Genomic DNA, 11,700 nt, shown 5'->3' on the forward strand with positions numbered 1-11,700 from the left:
GAAGAGTGAAAGCATTTTCAGTTTCTTAAAACCACAAATCAGCTTGTAGAGATATATAGAGATTCCCAACCTTTCCCTGAGAAATGAAAAAGTAAAGGTCATTTATTTACAGAGCTGCAATCGGGTATTCCATCTATTTTTGAATTTTACTTAAAGGCCATGCTTAATGGCTTAGTGTAGCAGAAAACCGAAAACTTAAGTGGAAACTACCATCAACTCAAGCACATGGGAAGTACTTACGAGTACCTGTTAAACTTGTAATGGTCACACATTATATGTCTTCATGAATGTCTCCACAGGACTACGTGAAGCATTTTTTGGATCCATCCTAAGTACAGTAAGAGTACTCACTGAACTTCTGGAATAGTTAAAAAAATAAAATTTCTCTAAAATAACGTTTTGATTCATTAAGTGCACTGGGATCAAAACCAGATGGATTTGACAGTGGGCTCGTTCCCTGGTTCTCAGGCTGCTTTAGAGCAGTGCCAGCTCAGAGATCAATATCACACATTCCACACTTCAGGCACTAATAGATCCCTGGCTCCAGGTTTCCCAGTGTTCGGAGGGGATGCCAGAACACACATGCTGTGACAGGATCATTTTGGAAGCATCCATGCAGGCCAGAGAAATGAATAACTGCCTTGGGCACTAAATAGTTCAGGCAACAGCTGTTTTACACCAGACAGTAATTACAATTGATCTCTTTATTTTTTACAGTAACTGTCTCACACACACACACACACACACACACACACACACACGGTCTTCTTAAGGTATAACACAGGGATCAGCACCTTGTAGCAGAAGTATCCACTCAATGGAACATGGAATAGTTTGAAAAGCCACAAGGCTTGCTTAAACCTGGTTAGTAAACTACACACACACTTACACTCCCACCTCCTTCATTCCATTATTCAACAAATATTTACAGAACTTCTGTCAGGTTCTAAATGAGCCCAGAATTCTGCTGTTAAGGCACATGCAAAGGCAAACAAGATAAGATCCCTGCCCTCTGAAGGTTTACTTTCTAGCAGAGAATACAGATCAATATGCAGGCAAACACATCTGACTGGAGATATTCTTGGAGCTACACATAGTAGGAGTACCTAGCACCCCTCTAAAATGGCAATAAGAACGCTGTCCACTCTTCTTGGAAGATTGCCGATGTTGTGTGAAGCTACTGCCCAAGCTATCCTTACAGTGCCTCTGTTATAAAGAGGATTTTTATTTTTTAAATATTTGGCCTGAAAAGTAACTTATCCTGGCATGTTCTGGTACAAATAACTGACTAGGTAAGGGTGCAAATAAGTGGCCTCATCAGAGAAAATAGAAATAAGTTTATAAAGATATTGATTGATTGGCCAAAGTTTGCTAAGAGTAATAGTAACTAGCAAAATAACCAATATTAACTAGTTGATAATAGGATTATCTTCTACTGAACTTCTATTAAGATAAAAGATAAAATTTTAGAATCTAAAATATATTGTTCTCCTAAATGCAAGAATATTTTTGCTTAACACAATAGGTCCTGCTATTTTATACCTGATCCTCACCCTCACAAAAAGATGACTTATTTGGGGTTGCTAAGTCCCATGCGGCTCCCTCCCTCCCTCCAAACCACTCTTCTTGTCTATAGACTCTGCTGAGACATTGCGCTGGAATGGTCATAATGGTACCTGATCACCATCACTCCTGTCCTGACTGAGGCTTTGGGATCACCTAACCCATCCTAGGCCCATCATATTCTTCTGCCAACAATACAACTTAGAACTTGAGGTGACCATGTTGGTCTGTGTGTAGATGTGGAGAAGACACCTATGTTGGAGGAAAGCAGTGCCACTATGAGAAGCAGGATGAGAGACCAAGTGGTCATCGAGACTGAGAGGGCAGCCTCGGTGCCTGGTGGATTTTCAGTTCTTATGAGACCCAGCTGTAGTTTATGTTCCTACTCTGCACTTAGTGAGGTTTGAAACTTAAAATAAGTTCCCTTTACTTAAGCTAGCCTGAGTGGGTCTTTGTCCTGTGTACCCTACAAATGTGTATAAAGACAAATGCAGTTGCTAATTTAAAAACTGACTCAAGAGTGACCTACTTTTATCAGCTTTCCTCCATTCTGATAGTCAACTTTTTCTCTGAATTCATTCAAACATTTATTGAATATCTGTCTGGTGGAGTTAAAGGTTCTAAAAAGCTGAAAGGAACTACTGTCTCCCCTTAAGGAGCCATTTGTGATCAAGTTCACACCATGGTCCTCTTCGCTACCAATCACTGCTCAATTTAAAGCATTTTACTCTATAATCACCAACTTCTACTTTTTCAGGTTATTGCCCATCACGGACAATCTTTGACCATGACCAGGACCTGTAACTCATTGATACCGCCGCCTTTTCACCCTTGGTGGCCACCTTCATCTCTTAGCCAGCTTAACTTCCAAAGCCATCCACACGATGGCTCTTTCCCATGGACTCTCAACTTCATTGCCCCTCCCCCATTTTGTCATTTTCATTTGGGAAAACATAAAACCCTAGTTAAATCTAAATCTCCACCTATTCTGTGATATTTGCATAATCAGTGTGGTGGGAGAAAACAAAAACATGATTGGTCTCATTTCATATTCATTAACATGAACCCAAGTGGACCTTAATGCTATCAGTAATCACAGCACAACTCCATTGTCTGTTCACTCTCTCCTCTCTATTTCACATTTTCTACTCTAAATCTCCAACATCTTCCTCCCCCACCCCCATCTTACTTTCAGCTGATATCCTTGCTTCCAATTTCACTGAGAAAACAAAAGCAATCAAAAGAGACCTCCAAAACTACTCTCCAGGCAGCATCTGTATCCACATGCTCTGTGTGCCCTCTCATTACTGCAGGTCAAAATAATCCACATTCCAATCTAAGACTAAGCCCTCTACTTGAACAGCAGTTACCCACTCTCACCTTAAGGACACTGCTCCCCTGCAATTCTCCCTTCTCTGTCCTTTATTAGTGATTTTTCCCTCTCCTCTTGATCATTCTGATCAGAAAGTTTGTTATTTCTTCCATCTTAATAAGTTTTGTTTTGTTGTTGTTTTTTAATATATCTTTATTGATTTCAGAGAGAGGAAAGGAGAGGGAGAGAGAGACAGAAACATCAATGATAAGAGAGTCATTGATAGGCTGCCTTCTGCAGATCCCCAACTGGGGATCGAGCTGGCAACCCAGGCATGTGCCCTGACCGGGAATCAAACCCTAATCGCCTGGATCCTAGGTCAGTGCTCAACCACTGAGCCACACCCGGCCGGGCTCTTCCATCGGAAAACAAACAAAAGAAAACTACTCTCTCTGATCCCACCTCCTCCAAAATGCACCCAATTTCTATGCTCTCCTGTCTAACACCTTGAAATAGTTCCTACACTTGTTTAATTTCTCTCTGACCATTCTCTTTTAAATTGACGACTCTACCGAAACAGCAGTGTGGAGGTCCTCACTGACCTTTATATTGCTAAATTCAATGTTAATGTTCAGTCCTAATCTTGTTCTGTAAGCAGAATTTGACTCACTTGATCCATCACTCCCTCATCCATGAAACACCCTCTTCATAAGGCTCATCTCAGTCTCCTGTTTTGGGTTTTGTTTTTTGGTTTGTTTGTTTTTTAAATATATCTTTATTGATTTCAGAGAGAGGAAAGGAGAGGGAGAAAGATAGAAAGATCAGTGATGAGAGTCATTGATCGGCTGCCTCCTGCACGCCCCTGACTGGGGATCGAGCCTGCAACCCGGGCATGTGCCCTGACCGGGAATCGAACCCCGATAGCCTGGATCCTAGGTCGATGCTCAACCTCTGAGCCACGCCTGGCCGGGGTGGGTTTTGTTTTGCTTTTCCTTCCTCACTTGCTGCTCCTTCTCAGTCATCTTTGCTAGATTCTGCTCATTTCCCTGATCTCTAAATATTCCGTGGCTTAGTTTTTATACTTTTTGAACTCCTATGGCCATCTCATATAGCTTCCAGGCGTGAAATACTATCAATAAGCTGAGGTATTCCAAAGCGATGCCCGAGCCTAGTCCTCTGCCATGAATTCCAAACGCAGATACCAACTCACTAATCAATATCTCCACCTAGATGTCTAACAGACATCTCAGGCTTCATACGACTGCAGCTGAACTACTGGTCATAAGAATCATATCTGTTCTTCCCATAGATACCCCCACCTTGGTAAATGGAAACGTCATCCTCAGTAACTTGGGGCAAAAGCATTTAGGTTTTGAATTTGCTTGAAAGGTATAATCTTCAACAGGATTTGCTGATGAAAGATTCTCTTTGACTGTTCTCTTTCCCTTCAGTAACATTCAGTAACCAACTCATCAGCAAATCCTGTTGAAGGTCTTACCTTTAAAACAAACACCAAACCTAAAACTTGCCATCACCCTAATCCAAGTCACCGTCTCACTATACTCCTTTACAACAGTAGCCTCCTGTCTCTAACTTTGCCCCTCCATCAGTGAATCCAGGTATTCTGGGGACTAAAACTGATAAAACTTGTGGGGCCACACTAAAGAGGTGTTTATAAAAGCATAAATACAAAATGAGATGCAAATGTGAATATTTAAAATTAGAGAAGATTGTCAGCATAAATAACAAATTCTAAAAAAATCACAATAATCACATTCCAAAATTTAGGGGGAAAAATGTTTTTGTTAATTAACTATCAGAAATACCTCTTTAATACGTTTTCCTACTTATTTGGCTATATGCTCTTTAGTTACCTCTTCATGCAAAAAAATTTTATATTTTCCATAAAAAGAATAGAAAGATAATTCACTTTCTTTTATAATTGTTAATTAATTTTTTAATATTTATAGTTAACATGCATAAAACATAACTTCACCTCCTTTATCCTGTAAGCCCTGGGGAAATATTGAGGGACTTTAGAAAAAAAGAGAATGTAGGATTCACATTTTACAAAATCACTCTGGCATAACTTTATTTGAAGACTAAGTGAGGTTGAGACCAGAGTCAGGGGGACAAGCTAAGGGAGCACGCTAATAATGTAGTTTCAAATGACAAAAGACTTGCTCTTACTGGAAATGGGGTTACTGTCTTAACAACATTCTTTAGCTTATATGGAAGTCAATTTTTAAAAAACTCCATTTCAAAACAGTAAAAAGAGAAGTGAATTAAGTTAGCCTCTGCTTATTTCTTTTATATAAACATATCAATCTCAGAAATGTATTGTATCAGAAAGACGGCTAAGACCTTAACAAGAAGTTTAGCCTCCCATGTTTAAAATGAAGGTGACTTGATTTACTAATTAGCATGTAACAATCATATCTGTGCCTAAAAAATGTTAAATTAATACAAATGTTAGCGGTTGGGGTTAACCAATTTTCACACAGTGAGAGGCGGGAAGTGTTCCATTGCTTGCGCATTTTTTAATGTCCCTAAGTGCCTAGCACTGCTAGGAGGAAATTACATGCCACTCAGTAAAAGATGTAATTGCCTTAATACCTAGTTTATGGCTGTTTGGCTGTTCCTTTTCTAAACCCCCCCTCCTCTGAAAAGGTGTGTAAACCTCAGACTTTAGGCAAATCCTGCAAGTAGTTTGTAACATCTACTCTTAGTGGCCTCTAATAGGAATTTATACTACTGGGGAGCACATACAGTCATACTTCTCTCAATTCAGACATACAAGGGGCCCGGGGGTATGGCTGGCTAGAAAGGTTCGTGGCTCTGGCCTGTGAGGGTGAAAGGCCTGCTTTCCCCCACCCCACCTCACTGTTTGGGAGACTCGGGTTGGGCTTAGTGGGTCTGGAGTTTCTCCAGGCTGCCTCCAAAACTGAGAATATATATATATATATATACACATACATACACATTTTTATGGTTTTCAGCCACCAAGTTTTTGGTAATTTGTTACTATGGGCATAGAAATCTAACAGAGTATACTTCCAAAATAAGTTTCCATTGTAGATATCATTTAGAAAATATTTTCCCTTGTTATAGTGAGTGCAAAAACGTAATCAATAAGCTAATTGTTTCAATTTTCACCTTCTCATTCATATATTTACCATTTTTTCTTTTTTCCTCTTTAATTTATCTTATAATTTTTTATTCAGCAGCTATATTAAGCTTCTACTTGAACTGGATCCTAGGATGCTATGTACCATGGTCCCTACCCTCATGGAACTTTCAGTTTAGTAGAAATTCCTCTCTCTTCCTCTCCCCTTCTCTCTCTCTCTCTCTCTCTCAAAAAGTATAGTGTGTGTGTGTGTGTGTGTGTGTGGTGTGGGGGGACCAGGGTTGTAATAAATAACTGCCTTTTTTTTCTGAGTTTAGAACCAAATGAATTGAGAAATAAGACACAGAAATTGGGCAAATGAGATTAAAATGTTCATTTTGTTACTGAAAAAGCAGATAAGAGAACATTGCTCCTGAAAAGTAGCCCTGTGGCTCGTTAACCCTCTTCTGGAATTAAACTCACTCTCCCAGCCACAGGAAGAACTTGCAGCAGCCACACTCCCACTCCTGCCTCCTGCCTCCTGTCTCCTGCCAAAGCGGCATAGGCGCATCACTGGGCCTTGCTGTTACCAGAGGTAAGGTTAAAGGATGCCAAGAAACCAAAGAAAAATTTCTGCTGAAGGAAGTTTTCAATACACACAGAAAACCATTTCTAGGAAGCCACAACTCATTTCCTAGGAGAAGATGGTATTATTTCCTCGTACATAAAGCTTAGGTACAAATGACCTAGGAAGGACCCATCCCACTGTGAAATATTCTGCTATACTCTTAACTCATCTCTGCCTGTGTTCCTTGTCAAATGCAAAACATGGAACAAATGTACTAAATCAGAAAGCCTCTGCAAGTCACTGTCTAATCCTAAGATTTCTGTTATTCCCTAAATTGTCCTCTGGGCTAATAACAGAGTTAGTAGAAAGGGGATGGTAAAAAGAATGCTGTTCAGTTGTCTCTAAATCCTTTATAATATTTTCATGATTTTCATATTCAAGATACTATCAATTTATTAAAAGTTGAAGGACTTGGTGGCTACTCCAATGTAGGAAACCATGTTGCTACAGAAGCGATGAGGCTCTTCTCTTACTCTGTGTCTCTGTCCTGCATCTTTCTATTTCAGAGCTTACCAGGTCAGTACAAAAAGAGAAAAGGCATAAAGAAGAAATGGCTGCATCCGAAACATTTGTCACTCAGATATATAATTCTATTCACTTGTTAATTTTTAAAATTCTGTTTAGATTCTTTCTTCAAGAGTGTAGGCAAGCCAAAGAAAATTCTTGACAGAAATAGGAAGAAACATAACAATCTACACCAGTGAGATGCTAGAAGCAGAGAAGCAGCTGCACAGTTCTCTGTGGGATGATCTCTAACATTATACCAAATTTATTCCCTCATTTATAAATTCCTCAATTAGAGTCTGTTTTTATAACATGGAGGAAGATTAGTATGCTTCAAGTTCCAATGCTTCAAAAGTAAAATTATTTTGTAATACCAAATTCAATATAACTTTCTAATTCATTAAAAAAAAAATCACTCTAGTTTCCACGTCTCTTTTACATTGTTATGAAGCCTGGTCTTAAATTTCCTCAAATAATTTTGTGGGAATGAGTAAAATACACTTTTAATGTTTGTTAGTATTATCCATACACTTAAAAATCATTTAAAAAAAGAAGATTTTATAAACACTGTTGATCAAAAAGCTATTTGGTAAGTTGTCAGCACTGTGAGCAAAAAAATAAACATAGCATAAAGTCAATTTTTCTGACAGCTTTTTCCAATGCATTCTAGCCATGTACTTATTTCAAAGAATTATTAAAATTCATGATGCCTTCATTTTATATTTTAAAAAAAGATTTATGATTTGGAGACCAAAGAACAGGCACACACACACACACACACACACACCCCTACTCCTTTCCTAACTGTTAAGAAACAAATCAATACCAACCTTAAATGTATTTGCTTGACGTAAATATCATAAAATTTCATTAAGTATAATTAAAACTTGTTTTCAAATTTAAATGAATTGAAATAAGACCTAAGTATTTTTTGTTTCCAAGGGAATGCATAAGTAGATGAGTACTATATATTATATAGTAACTATAAACTAACATTTAATATATATTACAAAAACTGATTTTTAGATGTGATTTCTAATCAAGATTCATAAATTGCTGGCAGCATGGCAATAGAAATTGGTTAAGCAGTACCATAGAATATCTAGATACTCAAAGAGGAAATCATTTCATATTTTTTCTGATTTTGTTCTATTAAGTAAAAGATGAGTATGTATTACATGCAAGCACAAAAAAGCATATTTACTAAAGATATTTGATATTATCATTGTTACAGTATATCTTTTTAAGCTGATATCCTTGGATCAAATTCAAAGAATGTTTGGACTGTTCTCACATAAAATGTTCAACTTATGGAAGATAATGCAACTGAGTTTGTCGGTACAGCAAGAGCAAAAGGTACATGCATATACCACACAAAGGACTCACTTTTCTTTCCAATCTCACAAACTTTAATCAAGTTCTGGAATTAATGCCACTGATATCTTAGATCATGCTTCCATTCACAGTGAAGTGAATATTGAGAATATGTTTAAAAAATAAATTCAAGCTACAGACTTAATATAGGCTTTTTGAGATAAGAACTTTGAGAAATATTACAATTTTAATTCACATGTAAACTCTAAGATCAGCACTCCACAGCTATCTGGCGGGACACATGTAGAGGCTCCTAGTAAAATGTCTCTGACTTCAACAGAGCCTGCAGTAGGATTTTCAGGACACCCACTGTCTTCCTTGTGCTCTTGATAAAACCTTCGCTCCTTTCTTACAACCCCAGCCCCAACATTCTTGGCCTCAAGATAACAACCTGCTGAAGAGAACAGTCCCCAAAAAGAAACCATCATTAGAATGGATTACCCACCTTCCCTAAGAGACCCTCAGAATTAATCTTCTCACTCTCTTGGCTGTTTATCTTAATCTCCGCAGACCCTCAATCTTTCATCCTTTCTTGAATCACCTCCTCAAATTCTTCACTGTGCCCTAGGAAACCCCAGCTCTTTCCTCAGTGAAACAGATATTCAAAATACGTTCTCTATACGTCCCCATATCTTCTTGTTCTAACGACCCTTGTTTTCCTAAGGATACAGCTTCTTCAGCAGCTCTTTCAAGAGGTAACTATTTTTTTCTACCCTTCCCATATCTAGGGCTAAAGATAAAGTCAATTTCTCCCTTGATCCTTAATGACACTTCCTAACCATTTCTCTTAAAAAAGGGGGGGGGGGTGAATTTATTTTTCACAGCAAACAATCTTTTCATAGTCCATACACTTTCACACTTGCCCAGATTATGGTTATTTCACCTTTCTCTTTGCTCCTCAGAACTCCAGTTCTTCCCATCCCACCCTAAGTGAAAACCTCACTCCTAATTTCACTGAGACAGCAGAAGCAACCCCATCCCTGGCTGACCAATCAGCCCAGGCTTGTGCTCACTGCCCTGCCTTCCTCCTGGGACAACGGGCGAGCTTTCCTTGCTCCTAAACTGCCCTTCCTCCTTGGTCCAAGTGTGAGTAACATCTCACACTCTCCTGATTTCCCTCCTAGCTGTTCATTGTTCATTTTCCGCTTCCTTTGCTGAGTACTCCTCTACTTGTCCTCTAAATGTTGGAAACCCCCAGGACTTAATCCTTGGGCTTTTTTCCTCGACCTATATTTACTTCTTAGATGATCTTACCTAAGTCTATGATTGTAAACAAAACCTATACGTGTGCTGCCCAGAGTGGCTATACGGTAGCCGCTCACCAACTGTAGCTACTGAGCACTAGAAATGTGGCCAGGCCGATTCCTAGGATACAGCTTCTTCAGCTTTCGAGGCTTAGTATTAAAAAAATGTAAAATATCTCAATTTTTATAATTTTCATTTTAATTTAATTTATTGGGATGACACTGGTTACCAAAATTATACAGGTTTCAGGTGCACAGCGCTACAACTCATCACCTGTATGCTGAATTGTGTGTTTACCACCGCAAGTCAAGTCTCCATCCATCACCATTTATCCCCCTTATACCCTCCTTTACCTCTCTCCACCCCCTCCCCCCAACAATCACCACACTGTTGTCCATGTCCATGAGTTTTGGGGTTTTGGGGCTCAATCCTTCCACCCCCACTCATTAATTTTTATATTGATGAAATGATAATATTTTGGATTTATTAGGTTATATAAATCTATTATTAAAATTAATTTTACCTGTTTCTTTTTACATTTTAATGTGGCCACTAGAAAATTTTCAATGAAAACATTTGTGGCTTGTATTTCTAATGGACAATATTGATCTATACATTAATATCTCCAACCTTTCCTATGAGTCCACACTTACATAACAGACAAGCTATTTTAACATTTTTATTTGTATGTGGACTAGGCATCTCACACATAAAGTATCCAAATCTCAACTTTGGGTTTCTGCCCATTCAAAACTGCAGCTTCCTCTCTTCCCCATCTTAAAGAGTGGCAATTCTTATCTTCCATCTCATCACATCTGAAGCTTAAGAATCATCCTTTCCCTCACAATCCACACCCAATCTTTCAGCGAGTACTGAAAACTAGTGACCAAAAAATTTTAAGTATTTTAAGGAAGTGAGTTTAAGACAAAGGAACGAATGATGGGGAAATAAACAAAGAAGGAGAGAGAACTAATGTAAGAATTTGGGGGGGAGTGAGGGTTAACCATCACTACAGGAAACTAGTTGCTTAACTGCTTGAGACCTTCTGAGAAGCTTTACAGAATGTAACTGAGATCCTTCGGCCCAGATAAAGAAAGGAGGAAACATTTACCCATCAGCCTTCATCTCCCTTCACAGTGGCTCACATGTAAGTGCTAAGTCCATTCCTGTGGGTGTCCCAAGTCAGAAGGAGTCAAGAAACCCAGAGCTTGCTTTTATTAACTGGTAACAAACACTATTATAACTAACTTCCTTCATCCAACCACATATAAATTACATATGTCAAATTGCAACTTCTTAAGGAAAGTAGCATATCTTTAGTCTCTATATATCTCATGTAATAAATAAATGTTGGTTGAACAAATGCATGAACCCCACAATTTTAGCATGATAGTGATGCCCCCAACATCAATGATCAGTCTTCACCTACCTCTTTCTTAACTGCCAGATCTTCATTTCCAACTTTCTAATTGTTATCTGCATATAGATGTCTACTTAACAGGTCTAAAACTAAATTCATTATTTTCTCCATCCCTTTCTTAATCTGACCAAAATCTGCTTCTCCCTCTAAATTCCTATCTCAACTTAATGATATCTTCTCAGTTTTCCAGGCTAGAAACCTCAACATTGTTTTTAGGAATTCTTTAATTAGATGGATTGGGGATAGTCAGGTTGAAATCAGTAGACAGATTTCTTTTCTGCAATATTTCTCGGGGCTTTCAATATATTAATGCTCAATATGAATCTTGAAAAAGTGAATGCATTTTTTTCAAACCTATCTAACCAAAGAACCCTTTGGTCAAGGTGAATAACTCAGGACTAGTGTTCTGAAGACTACACTTTGAGAAAATCCACTGTAGCATCCCTCCTCCACACTTCATGCTTTACTACTGTCCTAATTTAGGTCCTTGTCATCTCTTACATAGACCATCTCTTTCCTGAAAAATTTCCTGCTGATCTTTACCAGTT

The sequence above is a fragment of the Miniopterus schreibersii genome, assembly GCF_964146895.1.
Source record: "Miniopterus schreibersii genome assembly, chromosome: 4".
NCBI lineage: Eukaryota > Metazoa > Chordata > Mammalia > Chiroptera > Miniopteridae > Miniopterus > Miniopterus schreibersii.